A 19,489-nucleotide genomic window follows, 5' to 3' on the forward strand; every position below is an offset into this window, starting at 1 on the left:
ACATAAATTGATTTCTAAATATGAGACAGATATACAGTTCAGTTTTTTTCCATATGAGTAAGCATTTGTCCCTGAAGCACTTATTGCCTAGTTCCTGACTTTCTTACTGATTTATTTTGTCATCTCTGATGTATATGAAGTTCCTCTATATGTGTTTAACTAGGATTTCTTTCCTGTTTCTTTGGTCTATTTGTCTATCCTTTCACCAATAAACTAACCTTGTGTTTATATTAAGTTCAATTTTTGAAAGCTTAGTAGGGTGAATTTCTACTTATTTTTCTTCAAATTTGTCTTAGATCTTCTTGGTATTTTAAAATCCCATATTGATTTTTGCTTATCAAATTCCATTAAAAATCATGTTAGAATGTTTTTAGAATTGCATTGAATCTATAAATTAATTAGGGTAGAATTGCCATATTTTAGATTTTGAATATTATTGCCGATAAATTTGGTATATCTACCCATATATTTTGAAATTTTAATATTCCTTAATAATGTTTTTTTTTTCTTTCTGTGAAATTTAGCATGTACTTTGTTAAGTCAATTCCTGGATATCTGATAAAGCTTGTTGCTGTTATGAATGGTATCTGTATATATATATTTTTTTTTTCTTTTTTTTTTTCTTTTTGCGGTATGTGGGCCTCTCACTGTTGTGGCCTCTCCCGCTGCGGAGCACAGGCTCCGGACGCGCAGGCCCAGCGGCCATGGCTCACGGGCCCAGCCGCTCCGCGGCATATGGGATCCTCCCAGACCGGGGCACGAACCCGTATCCCCTGCATCGGCAGGCGGACTCTCAACCACTGCGCCACCAGGGAGGCCCTATCTGTATATTTTTAATGTCACTTCTAAATTAATTGTTTCTGGCATACAAGAAATAAATCAATTTTTATGTATTTCTCTTATAACTAGCTAACTTGATATACTCTTTCATCAGTGAGTTCTAATACTCTACATTTCTCTGTGCAATCATAACATCAGTCAACAATGATGTTTTTTATTCAATAATCTTTATTTTTTAAATGTAGTGTTTGCTAGGACCACCAGTACAATGTTGGATAGAAGGAGTGACAACAAGCCTTTTTCTCTTGATAAAAAAAGAGTACTTCTAAAATGTGCTAGTTTCATAGGTTTTGTTAGAAACACTGATCAAATTAAAGTAATTTGTTCTCTTCCTAGTTTGCTAAAACATTTGTACTAAAAATCAGGTGTTAACTTTTCAAATACTTATTTTTTTGCATGTGTTTCAGTAATCAGTAATCTTTTTACCTGATAATGAAATGAATTACATTCAAATTGTCCATAAACATTGAATGTCTATGGTTGGAATCATGGTATTAGGAAGAAAGAACTAGGAAAATAGAAATGATGGTCAGAGAATGGAATGCATGCAACTGAAATTATATAGAGACTGCAGTTATAGAAATGTTATAGAAATGTAAGTTCTGGTATATAACCATGAGAATGAGTGCCTAGAACAATATTATCTGAAGAGAGGTGTTTGAGAAATTAATAGGTGTTGGAAGAATCATCTTTATGCACTGTGAAATCACCAAGAATGAAGATAGGAATAATGGTACAAGCAGTGAGCCAAGAGCTATGAACATTGAGACTTGAAGGGGAACATGTGGATGATACCAACAAGCAATGGTAGCAGAGATATAATCTGATGCCATGCAATGTAAAGCTGGGTTTTTAAGTGAGGAGTCAGGGAGAATGATTTAGAAGTGGCAATTAGGGGCACAGAGGCTACTTGCCCCTTTTGCAACTGAGAGGGCTAGCTGTGTAGAAGCAACATTTCAGAGGAGAGTCACATTGCTGTAAGAACAAGAGGATAAAGGATGTTTAGAGATGATTTTGAGTACACAGTAAATATTACAATTCATTGACAGTGAGCTCCAGAGATCATGGTAGACCAACTTTAAAAACTGAGGTGGTGTTAGGAGATGAGAATGGAATAAAGCATATTCATAGAAATTTAAGCTTAGAATGATGGAGTTAAGAGGTAACTCAAAAGTCTGTGTCTTGTAGTGATAACTGGGTATAATGAACATAGTAAAATTAGGCTCCATAGATACAGCGTGGATAATAGGGATGAGGCTGTGTGAACTAGTGGGGTAGGGAGGGGATGTCTGGGTTCTATTTTTTTAAGAGTTAATTTTTTAGAGCAGTTTTAGGTACACGGCAACATTGAAAGAAGGTACAGATTTCTTATATACCTCCTGACCCCACACATGCATAGCCTCCCTAATTATCAACATCCCCCATCAGAGTGGTATATTAGTTACATTTGATAAACCTATAGTGAAATACCATAATCACCCAAAGTCCATATTTCACATTATGATTCACTCTTGGTGTAGTACGTTCTATGAGTTTGGACAGATGTATAATGACATGTATCCATCATTATAGTACCATACAGAGTAGTTACACTGCCCTAAAATCCTCTGTGCTCTTCACCCCATCCAGCCCCTAGCAACCATTGATCTTATTACTGTCTTCCTAGTCTTGCCTTTTCCAGAATGTCATATAATTAGAATCATACAGTGTGTAACCTTTTCAGATTAACTTCTTTCACTTAGTAATGTGCCTTAAAGTTCCTCTTTGTATTTTTATGGCTTGATAGATCATTTATTTTTACTGCTGATTAATATTCCATTGTCTGTATATACCACAGTTTATTCACCTACTGAAGGAAATCTTGGTTGCTTCCAAGTTTTGGCAATTATGGAAAAAGAAAGCTGCTGTAAATATCTGTGTGCAGATTTTTATGTGGACCTAAGTTTTCAGCTCCTTTGGATAAACACCAAGTTTTGTAAGAAACCATCATACTGTCTTCCAAAATGACTGTGCCATTTTGCATTCCCACCAGCAATGAGCAAGAGTTCTAGTTACTCCACATGCTCTCCAGAATTTGGTGTTGTCAGATTTTGGCCATTCTAACAGGTGTGTAGTGATATCTCATTGTTTTTATAATTTGCATTGCCCTGATGACATGTGATGTGGAGCATTTTTTCACATCCTATCTGCCATTTATATATCTTCTTTGCTAAGGTGTCTGTTAAGGTCTTGTGCCCATTTTTAAATCGAGTTGTTTGCTTTTCTACTGTTGAGTTTTAAGAGTTCTTTGTATATTTTGAATAACATTCCTTTATCAGATGTATTGCTTGCAAATATTTTCTCCCAGTCTGTGGCTTGCCTTTTCATTCTCTTGACACTGTTTTTACAGAGCAGAAGTTTCTAATTTTAATGAAGTCCAGGTTATCCTTTTTTTTTTTTTTTAGTGGATTGTGCTTTGTTTTGCATCTAAAGGTCATTGCCATATGCAAGGTTGTTTATGTTTTCTCCTATGTTATTTTCTAAGAGTCTTATAGTTTTGTGTTTTACATTTAAAACTATGGTCCATTTTGAGTTAATTTTTGTGAAATGTGTAAGGTCTGTATCTATATTCTTTTTTTGCATATGAATTACCAGCTTCTCCATTGTATTGCCTTTGCTCCTTTGTCAAAGATCAGTTGACTGTATTTATATGGGTCTATTTCTGGGCTCTCTAGTCTGTTCCACTGATCTATTTGTCTGTTATTTTGACAACGCCACACTGTCTTGATTACTGGAGATTTACAGTAAGTCTTGATGTCTGGTAATGTCAGTTATTCAACTTTATTTTCCTACTTGCAATAATTTTTTAGCTAGTTTGAAACTTTTGCCTCGCCATATAAACCTCAGAATCAGTTTGTCAATATCCACCAAATAACATGCTGAGATTTTGATTGGAATTTCACTGAATCTATAGATCATGTTGAGAAGAAATGACATCTTGACAATATTGAGTCTTTTTATCCATGAACATGAAATCTCTCTCCATCTATTTATTTCTTTAATTTCATTCATCAGAATCTTGTAATTTTCTTCATATAGGTCATGTACATATTTTGTTAGATTTATACCTAGGTGCTAATATAAATAATACTGTGTTTTTAATTTCAAATCCCCTTTTGTTCATTGCTGAATGTAAGAAAGCACTTAATTTTTATAAACTAATCTTGTATCCTGCAACCTTGTGATAATCAGTTATTAGTTCCAGGAGATTTTCTGTCATTTCTTTTGGATTTTGTACACAGATGACCATTTCACCTGTGAAAAGACAGTTTTATTTCTTCCTTCCCAATTTGTATACCTTTTATTTCCTTGATTTGTCTTGTTACATTAGCTAGTACTTCCAGTATGATGTTGAAAAGGAGTGGTGAGAGGGTCACCCTTGCCTTGCTTCTGATCTTAGTAGGAGATCTTCTAGTTTTCTAATAGAAAAGTAGAGTTTCATACATCATTAATTATGATGTTAGCTGTAGGGGCTTTTGTTTGTTTGTTTCGGGGGTTTTGGTACGTATTTCTTACCAGTTTGAGGCAGTCTCCCTTTATTCCTAGTTTACTGAGAATTTTTCTTTTTATCATGAATGGATGTTGGATTTTGCCAAATCCCTTTATTTTAATCTATTGATATGATCATGTGGATTTTTCTTTTTTAGCTTGTTGATATGATGATTTATATTAATTGATTTTCAAATGTTGAAACAGCCTTCTATACCTGGGATATATCCCACTTGGTCATGGTATATAATTCATTTTATACATTGTTGGATTTGATGCTTTAATATTTTGTTGAGGAGTTTTACATTTATGTTCATAAGAAAGATTGATCTGTATTTTTCTTTACTTGTAATATCTTTGCCTGGTTTTGGTATAAAGGTTAATATTGGCCTCACAGAACAAGTTAAGAAGTATTCCTTCTGCTTCTCTCCTCTGAAAGAGATTGTAAAGAATTGTCATAATTTATACCTTTAATGTTTGGTAGAATTCACCAGTGAACCCATCTGGGCCTGATGCTTTATGTTTTAGAAGACCATTAATTACTGATTCAGTTTCTTTAATAGATATAGACTTATTCATATTGTCTATTTCTTCTTGTGTACGTTTTGGGAAATTGTGTCTTCAAAGAATTGGTCCATTTCATCTAGGTGACCAAATTTGTGGGCATGGAATTGTTCATAGTATTCCTTAATTATTCTTTTAACGTTCTTGGTATCTGTAGTGATGTGCCCTCTTTCATTTCCAATATTAGTAACTTGTGTTCTCTCTTTTTTTTTCTTAGCTTGTCTAGGAACTTATTAATTTTATTGATTTTTTTTCAAAGAACCAGCTTTTGGTTTCTTTATTGATTTCCTGTTTTTAATTTTATTGAGTTTTGTTCTAATTCTTATTATTTCCTTTCTTCTACTTACTTTGTATTTAATTTTCTCTTCTGTTTTTCGTTTCCCAAGGTGAAAACTTAGATTAGTGATTTTACATCTTTTTCGTTTCTCATATATGCATTCAACATTATAAGTTTCCCACTAAGCACTGCTTTGGCTCTATCTCACGGATTTTTACAAGTTGTGCTTTCACCTTTATTTAGTTCAAAATATTTTAAATTTTATCTTAAGATTCCTTCTTTGTTTACAAGTGTGTTGTTTAAGGAATTTCCTGGCTGTCCACTGGTAACCACTAGTTTGTTCTCTGTTTCTGTTTTGTTATGTTTATTAATTTGTTTTATTTTTTAGATATCACATGTAAGTAAAAGCATACAGTATTTGTCTTTTTCTGTCTGACTTATTTCACTAAGCATAATTCCCTCCAGGTCTATCCATGTTGTTGCAAATGGCAAAATTTCATTCTTTTTATGGCTGATATTCCATTAAATATATATATATATATAATTATATATATATATATATAATTTTATATATATATATATATATATATATATATATATATATATATATATATATACCATATCTTCTTTATCCATTCATCTGTTGGTGAACACTTAGGTTGCTTCCATACCTTGGCTATTGTAAATAATGCTTCTATGAATGGTATCTGCCTTGGTTAGAGGCAGGATCTGGCCCAAGGGGTTGGAGCCACACTTTTGAGATGTCTCTTCTTTTTCTTCAGTGTGTGCATGTGTGTGTGTGTGGGGACTTTAATTCTTCTCTCCTTAGGAAGTATTCCCAAGCCTGTGGTATCCTAATCCTCTTTTGAGTGACCCACTAGGGGTGTGAATCCCTACTTCTCCTCCCCTCCTACCAGACTCTGTGTGGTTCTTTCTTTATAGCCTCGGTTGAAGAAAAGCCGTTCTACTAGTCTTCAGGTTGTTCTCAGTAAGAGCTGCTCTATATATAGTTGTAGTTTTGATGTGTTTATGGGGGGAGGTGAGCTCAGGGTCTTCCTACCCTGCCATCTTGATCCTGCCCCCTTCCACTTACTTCTAATGTATATGTGTCTTTATATCTAAAATGACATTCTTGTGGACGGCATAGAGTTGGACCTAATTTTTTGGTTCCCTCTGTCAATTTCTGTTTTTTAATTGGTGCAGTTAGAATATTGATATTCAAAGTGATTACTGATAATCAGATTAATATATACCATATTTGTTAGCTTTTTCTTTATGTTGCCTTTGTTTTTTGTCATATTTTTGCCTTCCATTCTTATTCTGCCTTTTGTGGTTTTACTTTAGCATTTTGTATAATTCTATCTTCTCTCTTAGCATATCAGTTATACTTCTTTTATTACTTTTTAAATGTTTGCCCTAGAGTTTACAATATACATTTACAACAAATCCAAGTCCACTTCCACTTTCAAGTAATACTGTATTACTTCATGGGTAGTGTGAGTGCCTTATAATAACAAAATAATCCTAATTCCTCCCTCTCCTGTCCCTTGTATCATTGCTGTCATTTGTTTTACATATATATAAGCATACCTAAGCACATATATTTAGTATGCGTGTGCATATATATGTATACATATACACATGTATATACACAAGTACACATACATATATGTATAGATGCATGATATATATTGATACATAAGCATATATAATTGAATACATTGTTTCTATTATTTGGAACAAGTAATATCTGTTATATCTGTTAGATCAATTAAGAATAAGGAAAAAAATGTAAATTTTACCTTCACTTATTCCTTCTTTGATGCTTTTTCTTTTTTTATGTAGATCTGAGTAGCTTATCCATGTTATTTTTCTTCTCTCTAAAAAATATTCTTTTAACATTTCTTGCAAGACAGGTCTACAAGAAGCAAACTCCCTCAATCTTTGTTTGTCTGAGAAAGTATTTCTCCTTTATTTTAAAAAGATAATTTCTCAGAATTCTAGGTTGGTGCTTTATTTTGGTTTTTTTTTCTTTTCAACACTTTAAATATTCCACACCACTCTTTTCTTGCTTGTGTGGTTTCTGAGGAGAAGGCAGATGTGATTCTTATCTTTGTACCTCTAAGGTGTTTTCCTCCTCTGGCTTCTTTCAGCATCTTTTTCTTTCTCTTTGCTTTTTTGTTATTTTAAAGTGATATGGCTAGGTGAATTTTTTTTTAAGATATTTTTTGATGTGGACCATTTTTAAAGTCTTTACTGAATTTGTTAAAGTATTGCTTTTGTTTTGTGTTTTGGTGTTTTGGCCCTAAGGCATGTGGGATCTTAGCTCCCCAACCAGGGATTGAACTTGCACCCCCTGCACTGGAAGGTGAAGTCCTAACCACTGGACCACCAGGGAAGTCCCTAGGTGAATTTTTTTCTTGGCATTTATCCTGCTTGGTGTTTTCTGAGATTCCTAGATCTGTGACTTGATGTCTGACATTATTTGGGGGGAAATTCTTAGTCTTTATTGTTTCAAATATTTCTTCTGTTCCTTTCTTTCTTTCCTTTCTGGCATTCCCATTATGTATATGTTATACTTTTTGTAGTTGTCCCATAGTCTTTGAATATTCTGTTCTATTTTTTCAGTCTTTGTTTCTTTGCTTTTCAGAGTTGAAGCTTTCTATTGATATAGCCTCTAACTTAGAAATTCTTTCCTCAGACTTGTCTAGTCTACTAATAAGCCCATCAAAGGCATTCTTCATTTATGCTATACTGTTCTTGATCTCTAGCATTTCTTTTTTTTTTCTTTCTTTCTTAGGATTTCCATTTGTCTACTTAGATTGCCTATCTGTTCTTGCATGTTGTCTAGTTTATCCATTAGAGCCCTTAGCATATTAATCAGTCTTTTTAAATCCCCAGACTGACAATTTCAACATTTCTACCATGTCTGTTTCTGATACTTGTTCTGTCTCTTCAAATTGTGTTTTTTTTTGCTGTTTGGTATGCCATGTAATTTTTTTTTCTTGATAACCAGACATGATATACCAGGTAAAAGGAACTACTGTTAATAGGCCTTTAACAATATGGTGGTAGGATGTGGGAGGAGAGGAAGTGTTCCATAGTTCTACAATTAGGTCTCAGTCTTTTAACAAAAGACTCTGGGCTGTGAACTTCACAACTGTCTCTCAGTTTTTCTCTCCCCCCTTATATGGTACAGGATGGCTAGAGTGACTGGAGTTGGGTAGTTCGGTTCTCCCACGTGGAAGGCTAAAGAGGACTGGAGTTGGGTATTTCCCTTCCCCCAGATCAGTTAGGCTCTGATAATACCTCATCAGGTTACCTCTGGTTAACTGATTTTTCCTGTGGACAGGTTTTATTAAGAACAGAGTGATCTGGTGTATTTCAAAATGGTTTCTTTTCCCTTCTCCTGCCAGAAGCACAAGGGGCTTTTTCTCCAACATTTACTATGAAAACCTGGTTGAACTCCTGAAGGTAAATCTCAAAAAATTCTTGAACCCCCCAGTGAGTGGTTCTCTGTGGAGTTTTTAACTCTCAAGAGTTGTCTACACTGAGCTTACAGCGGTTCATCAGTTATGGTTCAAGTTTTCCTACCTTACATTGGTTCCCACTGCAGTTTCTGCTCATGAGTCTCTCTTCTGGTGAGCCATGACCTCTTGCATTTTCCTGTCTGTCTCTCCAGTTTGGGAGGCCATACTCTGCCCCATGTCCTTCTCTTTCTTATGGATCCAAGAAATGTTGATTCAATCTGTTCAGTTTTTACTTGTTGTTAAGATGGAGTGGTGACTTCTGAGCTCATTACATGTAGAACCCTATGGGTTCCCTTTTGACCCTGTTCAAAGAGGCCCAAAGGTCTGGGGGGCACAGACTTAGTTCCACTAGGAATCCTTCTTCAGTGCTGGTAAGCCCTCTCCTGATTCCTGATCATACAGGAGGAGGTTGAAACCCTGAGGGTGGAGGGTGTGGTCATAGATCCAGCGAGGGACTCCCACTTCATCTCTTCGGGGGAGAGTAGCCAGTACTCCACATTCTTGACTGATGATAAAGGATGACTGGCGAAGGCTGGTTTACATCTATTCTGAGTATCTCCTCTTGGTCTCTGATAACTGTGGGAAGAAAAAGGTGGAAACATTTTGTTTATTCTATGTGGAGGATATTAGCATTTATGTTAGTAGGTGAAATCTGTCTATAATTTTCCTCAGTTGTCATGTATTGGAATCAAGGTCATCCTAGCCTCATAAAACGAGTTTGGGAGAATTCTTTCTTTTATTATTCTCTGGAACAGTTTGTATAAGACAGAGCTTTTGTGTTTCTTGAAGGTTTAGTAAAAGTTGTCTGTAAAACTGTCTGAGTCTGATGGTGTTGATGTTTGGCTTTGTGGGAAGGCAAGGGTTATGAAAAGGTGGGGGTAATGTGATGAATTTTTTTAACTCTCAATTTAATTTCTTTAATACTCAGTTTATCTATTTTTTTTAGATCAGTATTGATAATTTACCCCTTTTTTCTGTAAAATTTTTTGTCGCATCCTGGTTTTCAAACTTACTGACATAAAACGATTTCCAACATTCTGTAAAGAATGTTGTACCTGTACAACAGGTACAATGTTGTACCTGTAGTTATATCCCATTTAAAATTTTTTTCTTCACTAGTTTTGTGATGACTTTGACTATTTTATTATCTTTCAAAGAATAAGTTTTGAATTTGTTGTTTTTCTCTATTTTATCTTGCTTTTTAATATTTCCTTCCTCCAACTTTCTTTAGAGTTCCTTAAGTTACACATTTAGCTTATAGGTTTCCATGTGTATATATGTTTGCCGATGTATATACCCCTGTAAGTACTGGTGTAGTTGCCTTCCGCAAGTTTTATACATTATTATTTCAGCCTCTGTCTTTCAATTAGCTTTTTATTTCTGATAGCTGGGCATTTCTCTTTCTTATGAGCCCTTTTATGTATTTTCAACACTGTTCTGTTGGTAATATTTTATTTGTGGAAAAAGGGACTCCACTTTAGGTCAGTCTACCATATTGCTGGAATTGGAAGACAAATATACCTCTTGGAGCTGATAATGATTTTTTGTTTTTTACTAAGATGGGAGAAATAATGCAACACTAATATTGAAATTTCTGAAAAAGTAAAAATAAGATCTGTAAGTCAAAGAGTAGAAGTAAATGAATTTATAAGCAGGGGTATGTATACATTTTCTTAAGGATCATTCTAAGTAATAATTCAACTTGGTGGTAGCATTTTAGTTTCTTCATTTATAAACTGAGAATAAAGTCTTTACTACTTCAAAGTCTGAGGGTAAAATGCGAATAGTGGGGGAAACACTTTATAAAGTAGACACGGTGTGAGAACACAACATATGAAAGTTCTAGTTTCCAAGTGTTTGGAGACTGATATCATGGGATGTATGTGAATGTGTTTTGTAGAGCTTACAGCACTACATACATATCACTATTATTTTTAAGTACTTATTTATAGGAAAACTATATAAATCCTCTAGGCTTTTATAATCTAAATTAACACATTTATAACATGTGCTGAGCAAATCAAATCCTCAGTTAGGTGACAACAAAGGGTAAATACCTGTGAATGCATTCAGGTAGAAGGGAATAAAGAGCTTGGTGAGTGAAAGGCAGCTATGAAGTTTCACCTTATCCCTTCTGTCTAAGTATTGTTTCAAGGCACCACTTTTTAAAGACTCTACCACACCCTTCTTTGTATGTGCTTTCTGGTATTCAATTTATTGTCTTTTTAACTATTATATCAAATAATTGTTTTCCTTGGAAATAGGCAGGTTATAAACGATTCATAAAATTTTTAATAAAACCCAACATATATACACATAGAATAATGGAATGTAGACTTTAAACATTTTTCTTCTTAAACTGAGAAACATATCACCAGATATTAGGTGTTTTAACCATATTCTAAATTATAACTATCTTTGCTTCTTGAGTTCAAAGTTCTAGTGATAAAGCATCTTAAAACTGAGTTCCTTTCACATGGGTGATCCAAGTTATGATCCAAGTTATGACAGCTAATTAGTCTCTTTTGTTGCTTAGAATTTATTCTCTCCAAAGTCAGATGTGGACTTACCATTTCCAATATAGTAATACACTGGTAATTTGCTTCCTTGACAGTAACTCACAAATAAATCACATATATAGAGTAAAATTAAATATCTATTTATTCTACTCTGTTCCTAGATCTGAGCCCAAGTTACTAAGGACTTCAGGTGTCATTTCTCATGGCTTCATAGCTTTTATTAAGAGATATACAAAGTACATTTTTAGAGTACCAGTAGTCTAAATATTCATGCATTCATCCAGTAGGTCAACAAATAAGCATAAAGCAGTTGTTATCCTTCAAGGTCTGTGTCTAATCTGCATCCTACATAAAGCCTGTTCTGGACAGTCTAACTTACAGAAACCTCTCTTTTGATACCTGATGTGTCTCCTTGGGCACTGAGCACATCCATCCTATGCCCTTTCCTGTATTACTAGGCAATTTCCACACTCATGTGCTGTGACCCACATTGACTGGTAAAAAGGAAGCTTGAAAATCTCAGGTTGAGGCCTTCCTGAGAGACCTGAAATATCAATATATTTGCAAATATAGACTAGCAAGTTCTCCCTACTGTCTCTGAGACTTAGGCACTGTCGCTATGAGCCTTCTTCCTGCAGTCCGTGTCCCAAGGAGAGTGGCCTGTCCGCATGGGTTTGCAGGTGCTCAAGCCCTCGGGTTTCTGCCAATGACCTCTCACTCCAGTTACCTGCTGATACTCAATTCTCTTTTTCCACGTTTTACTTTTTTGCCCTGGTTTTTTCTTTTTATTTCATGTTAATATTCAGCTAAGCAGGGACCCCAATCCTTTCCCCCTTAACATTCCCTAAATCCTGTCCCCTGTCTGCCTCTCCATCAGCATCCTCCTTATATACAAACTGAAAGACATGATTTTGGTAATAATATAATGATTAACTAGATTTTCTTACACTTTTGTTGATTAGATAATTTCAAAGGAATATAAACGTTCGTATTCCAAGAAAATTCCCTTGATCATTTCTGCCAACTTAGACTCCAGCTTCCTGCTAAATTCTTCTGTCCTTTCTCCACCCCTTCCCCACCATCACAACCCTCCAGCACCTCTCCAAACGCTTTCCCCTCCATCATTCAGGGCTCATTCGGCATTACCCTGCCTGCCACCTAGCCTCAGTTCCTGACCTCTCTGTACTGAGCATTCACGTGCTCAGGTCTACATCTGTAAGGGTTATGCTTTTTCTCTTTTCCTGACCAATCTCTTCCAGGGGCAAGGACCAGAGCAGAGGGTTATTGCCGCCACAATATGAATTATGCTGCTTCTCCTTCAGCAAAACAGAGTCTCTCTCCCAAACTGGGAGATGGGCAGAAAGTGAATGTTCCTTCTGCAATAGTATCTGCAGATGGTCAGGACCATATACTTACGAGAGTTCTTGCTTTGCATACTGGAGTGACACTTCCTGATCTTCGTGTCCTAATTCCAGGTATATATGTGTGTGTGTGTGTGTGTGTGTGTGTATACACACATATGTGTGTGTACATGTGTGTGTATATACATATATGTGTATGTATACATATATGTATATATATGTAAATGTCATAATCGTAACTCCATAATCTCTCATGATCAGTACAGTTTTGACCTCCTCTTTCTTTCCTATACTGATTGTGAGAAGTTATGGAGCTACAATCATGACATTTATACGTGAGTTTCCTGGCAACCACAGCAGTAAGGAAAACCTGATATAGCCCCTCAGCAGAATAGAGGAAATACACTCATTCTGACCTTTATTCACAAAAATAACTTGCAATCAGATATGGTTATGTTCTTGACAATAGTTTTACAACAAATTCAGAGTGGTTTTCACATAGCTTGTGCTTTATTGAACCCCTCATGAAAGCCAAAGGCATGGCATTATAGCACATCTTAGTGAAAGGTATTCTGTTGTGTCTAAGGTAATTGGTTCAAAAAGCCCTCTGGATACACCAAAGAAGGTGAACATGGATTCAAATTTAGTACCACTGAGACATTACTCTCTGATAGAGGCCGTTGGACACTGCAGCCTCATTCTGTTCACTAGAACATACACTTGACCCTGAAGTATATCCAACTTGTGGCTTACTTTACAAAGTTTAAATCCTTGGGCCATGAGATGATTCAGCCCAACAAATTCAGTTCCAGAATTTTGGGATTCTGAGGACAGTGTCATATGGATGTGACAGGTACTTGGCTAGAAACTCTGATAGCCAAACTTGTAAAACTCAACATGCATACATCGTCAGTACTGTTTTATATTATAACACAGATATCCTTTGGGGTTCCTGAACAACAAATTTAGGCCTGGAGGACACTTAAATGCATATAACCGGAGCTACTCAGTCCGTGGGATCAGTCCTGTCAGCCATATCTGTATCTGTGTGGCCCGCACGACGGTGGAGATCTGTTTCTGCATAGCTCAAGGCTGAGCTCAAGTGCACAGTCGGCTAGCTCGGTGGGCTTGCTCGGAGCCTCACCGGCTGGGGAGCCCCTGGTGGGAGCAGGCTGCCTCAACGCTTACACAGCTGTAAGGCTCCTCATGTTCTTGGGCTGGCCCATTACATGTGTGGCTTCAAAATGTTCAAAACTCAGGCCTCAAATAATCTTTTGTTCCGCTTTCCTGCTTTGTATGTTTGACTCAGTAGCTTTGTTTATTTTCTTAAAATATTTCCTTTTGGTTTGTGTTTCTTGGCATGGCTTGGCTATGGTTTTTCTAAACGCAGGCCTCTTCAGACCCCTTTGCCTTGCACAGTGCCACATCCCCAGAAGGACGGCAAGCTGTTTAGGTGACCTCCACCTCCCGAGGCTGGCAGGGCACTCAGGACCATGGTGCCAGCTCTGCTTCATCTGAAGGCTGAGGGCTCATGAGACTGCTGTGTAGGGTCTGGGTTTCTATCACTTACAGTCCAAGTCATGTACCCAAGCCAAAGAAATCCCATATTCTCATCTTCCAACCAAGCTTTTATACCATTGATATCAGCAGTACTGCTTTTCTGAAATTACAAGTTTCTTGACCTCATCTTTGGGGTTCTGCAACTGGGAAACCTTTAAAAGAAATACTTCAATTAAAAAGAAAAAAATGTCAGGCAGAAAGACAGTTTCTCTGCAGCAGCCCAGGCTTTCTTTACATACATCTACGAAGTATTCTTTTCTCCCCTGAGGAAAGACATAAAACCATTTCCCTAAGACTGTCAACATTCCAAAGCAACTAGTCCTGCAGGTTTCCTGTGTGCAAATGGCTATTACCCTACCCTGGAGTTGAGCTCCAAGCTGGAAGCTCTTGGCTCCCTGAGTATCCCCTTCAAAGAGGAAAATACCAGGCCCTCCTGAACCAACAATGAGACATGTTTGACTAGTAGTGATGAAATGTCTTCTATAAACACTCCCTACCTTACCCACCTCCCATTTTCAGGACTGATTCACCACTGAAATATTTGTGTCACCCAAGTTCAAGAACATGAAACCAAACCCTTCGGTGTCGGCAGTTCTCAAGTGCCATAGAAAGCAGCACGAATGTCACCATCTAGGGAGGTACTTAAATTAGCCAAAGCAAGCTGCTGGTCTCCAGCAGGGCTGCCAGAACTGCAAATGGGAGCTGGGCCTGGGCCCTTCTGGGTCAGATCAGCAGTGCCTGCTGAAATCCATGTTGCTGAAATCCCCCCAAAATTTCCTGGCCTTGCTCAGCCAGAATACAAATTTCTAGCACCAGAAGGGAATGGACTTTTCACTGCCTAATGTGTTTTACCATCAGCAGACTATGAAATCTCAATTCAGGACCCTCTCCCTCAGAGCTTGGGACCCTAACTCAAGTTTATTTTTATACTCTTACATAGGGACAGGGCTTTTTATATACATTTTCAGAATAAGGAAGACTGTGAAGAGCCTAGACCAATTCCTTGGGGAAAGAAGAAAATAATATTGAAAACCCTGGAAGCAGAGAATTTATCTATGTATTGGAGAAAGTATTTTTCAGCAGCAAGACTGTCAGTATAAATCGATAACACCCCTGCTTAACAAGCGAACACTGAGCCCAAGCTCCCTTGTGAGCAAGTTCTCCTGGGGGTACCTAGTCATTGGGGAAGATGTTATCCTGAAAGTCATGGTTTAAACTTCAGAGATAGAAGGAAGAAGGGTTATGGTCTCTTTCCACAGAACAGTGAATTTTATTTTCCCCTGAATATTCTGTTAGGTATAATCATTACCTTCTAAAGACAGACAGTCTGTAAAAATTCAAGTTCTCTGTGATACAGCTATACTACATTGTTTTCATTATGATAGTACTGAATGTGTATGCAATGGGCTATTATTCTCCTGTGAGTTTTATGCAACACATACACTATTGGGTGGAAATAAGTAGATTGGTATTTTCCAAGCTAGTGTCTTACTGAACACTATTCTCAGGGTTTTAATTGGGGTAATATAAAACAAAAACTTGTTATTTATTGAAATTAAGTTTAATGACAGCTGATGACATGAAGTTTAAAAGGTTTCCTTAGCTTAGAATCTTTAATAACTGAACGTGCATGGTGAATCTTCAAGAGGGGGGTTTTAGTGTACTACATTGCCCAAATTTATTTTACAAAGTACCTTTTCTTTATTTTGCTATTCACTGAGCTATGGAACACAGTTTGGTAAATTTGGAGCTATGGAACACAGTTTGGTAAATTTGGGGTTAAGCAGTATTTCCTGTGATATAACTAAGCAAATGCAGCCAATATAAACTAGAATGTGCCAGAAGATACATAGAAGCAACCTATGTTGTTTTAATAATATTCTTTATGGCCATTAAGTACTGTTTTAAAAACAGTACCTGAAGAGAATTCAACTTTATATGGACTATCTAAACAAGCAAGCAAGCAAGCAAAAAAAAAAAAAAAAAAAAAAAAAAGAACAGTCAGTCAGGCTATAGAACATGGCTTTATTGGGTTTAATGTTGTTTGCCTGTGACACTTGTCACACTATGCTCTTTGGATTAGAAATACTTGTGTGGCCCACTTGGGAAGCTGATCACCTGATCACTGAATATAAATTTACATTTATAAGGAAATTTGCTCTGAATTATAAAGGGCTAACTTACCACTTCGCCTTTGAAAAAAATAACTTATTTATTAGATGACACTAACCTGTCCTGGAAACTTAAACTTCCTACCTCATCCAAGTTTAAGCCCATGTTCTCTCATTCAGACTTTTCAATCCTTATCTGTGTTGCTTTGAATTAGTGAATTAGAGTCCATCCCTGGAGCTGTGATGTGAATATAGTGTGAAGAGAAAAGCCCTCCTTCTCAAGCATTTCTGTCCCTTTTGCAGTTCTAATCACACCTCCCCAGGTTACTGCTAAATTAGCCAAGCAGCTGGCATTAGTTTGCTACCCAGGGCAAGGCAACTTGTCCCTTGTTGAGTTGAGGGGCGGCCTCCAGGCTGCTTTTAATCTGATTATTTAAATTCAGTTGAATCTGCCCAGTAAATATTTTTCTTCAGCTGCAGAAATGTGTAAATCAACTAAGTACTTCATAATCTATTTATACAGTTAACAGAACTCATGCTGACCAATGCCATGGGACTTGATATGAGTTTGCTTTTGCTAGCCAATCACCACAGTTACCCAGAAGGAAAAGCAAATCATATGAGAGTGATAACAAAAAAAATGATATCTTATCCTGGTAGCAACTACCATTCTTTGGATATTTGTAATGTGCTGGTAACTTTTGATCGTCTTTATTATACTTGTCCCCATTTTACAGATGAGTAGAGTGAGGTACAGAAAGGTTGAGGGATGTGCCCAAGGCCTCCTACTTACTAGTTGGTGAAGCCAGCATTCAAACCCATGTATTTGGGGAGCCAATATGTTTGCTCTTGCTATTAGACTATTAACGTTCTGCCTCTGTAAAAGTGACCGACATAATTTTAACCTTTTCAGTTTTATGGCCTTAGAGCCTAGATTTGTCTCAATGGATTTAGCTAGAAACTTTTTTTTTTAATGCCAAGCATCTCAAAATCAAGATCCAATTGGATCTTTCAAATTTCCTCTAAAATTCCCATGGAGACACAATAGAAGATGACATCTCACACCTCCACCAACATTTAGGACTAACATCCATCTTTATCTAAAACTGGGAGTCACTCAACAACCACGAAACCATTAGTCTGTATGGAGAAACCTCATCTAGCCCTGCTCATGTGATGTCGCCAAGAACAGCGGAAACCTGCTCCCACTAAATCAAGGAGAAATTGTATTTCCTTCTTCCACTATCTGCCAATCAATTCAGAATTGTCAAATTTTTAGGAGGACTCAGGCTCCTTTGCTTTACAGGATTTTTTTTTCCTTTCATTTTTATTGAGATGTAATTGACAGACTGCACTAAGTTTAAGGCGTACAGCATAGTGACTTGACAAATATATTGTAAAATGATTACCTCAATAAGTTTAGTTAATATCCATCATCTCATATAGATACAAAAAACATAGAAAAAATGTATTTTTTTTCTTGTGAACAGAACTCTTAGGATCTACTCTCTTAACGACTTTCAAATATACTGTACAGCAGTGTTAACTATAGTCATCATGTTTTACATTACCTCCAAGGTTAGTGTTTGGGAAAAAACAAAAGGCATGTTTCTGGCTGAATTCTTTGCTATCTCTAAAAATTTGGCTAGCACCCAAGAAGGGCAGTATCTTCCCAGACATAAGCTGTCAAAACATCATAATATACAAAAAATAAGAAACATGACTAATATATGATCCTTACAAAAAAAATCCACAATATATGTAGTAATAGTTGTTAATCTTTATTCATTAATATAATATTGGATATATAAAGGAAAATCAATTGGAAATACAAAGAAAAATGGGAGTGCAAAGGGACACATGTAATCATAAACTAGCTAATCAAAAAAAAAATCTCAATAAATTCCAAAACGTACAAAAGAAATTTTATAGGGGTAATTCTCAGACCGTGCAATAAAACTGTAATTATTATTGTCCTACAATTATTTAATTGCAAATAATGTTTTTCAATTAAAACAAAAATAAAACACTTATCAGATAATAGTTAACTCTAAAATACTTTTGGAAAATAAAGAAATGTAGATTATTACATATCAAAATCTATACTCATGGAAAACTACATAAGTTGCATTTTTCATAATTGTTAAAAATAATTATGAACATAAAAATTTGAATTGAAGAAGTAAAATATATAATAATAAAATAAATCTAAGTAAATTAGGAGAAAATATTTTTTACATTACCTGAAAGTGTAAGCAGGCAAAATTATTAAGAAAATATAGAAAAGTAGAGGAATATCAAGGGAAAATTTCTCAGCATGTATTAAATAATGCATATTTCTAGAAGTTGACTTGCTGTGTTAAAAGTTATGCCATTTTAAATTATAATGGTTACAGAAATTACTCATCAACAGTTGTTTGTTTTTTTTTGGGGGGTGGGGGCCATGCTGCCTGGCTTGCGGGATCTTAGTTCCCAACCAGGGATTGAACCTGCGCCCTCCACAATGAAAACGCAGAGTCCTAACCACTGGACCTCAAGGGAATTCCCACTCATCAACAGTTTTTATGAGACTCTATTCCTCCATATATTTACCAAGTAGATATTTTAAAACTTTTTTGTGTTGGCTGAATTAATAATCTCATACTTTTTTTATTGAAAATAGTTGATGTACAATATGTTAGTTTCAGGTGTACCACACTAAAGATTTGACATTTGCAGATGTTATGAAGTGTTCATCATAATAAGTCTAGTAACTATCTGTCCCCTTAAAAAGTTATTACACTATTATTGACCATATTCCTTATGCTGTATGTTACATCCCTGTGACTTATTTATTATATAACTGGAAGTTTGTACCTCTTAATCCCCTTCTATTTTGCACCTCCCCCACCGCATCTGGTCCTGGAGTTTTGTTTGTTGGGAGATTTTTTAAATAACTGATTCAATTTCATTACTGGTAATTGGTCTGTTCATAGTTTGTATTTCTTCCTGATTCAGTGTTGGGAGATTTTATGTTTCTGGTTTATTCATTTCTTCACAGTTGTCCATTTTATTGACATATAATTGTTTGTAATTTTTTACGACTCTTTGTATTTCTGTTGTGTCATTTGTAACTTCTCCACTTTCATTTCTGAATTTCTGATTTTATTAACTTGGGCCCTCTCTCTCTCTCTCTTTTTTTTTTTTTCTTGATGAGTCT

This window comes from Mesoplodon bidens, assembly GCF_964165515.1.
Source record: "Mesoplodon bidens genome assembly, chromosome: 14".
In the NCBI taxonomy this organism is placed as follows: Eukaryota; Metazoa; Chordata; class Mammalia; order Artiodactyla; family Ziphiidae; genus Mesoplodon; species Mesoplodon bidens.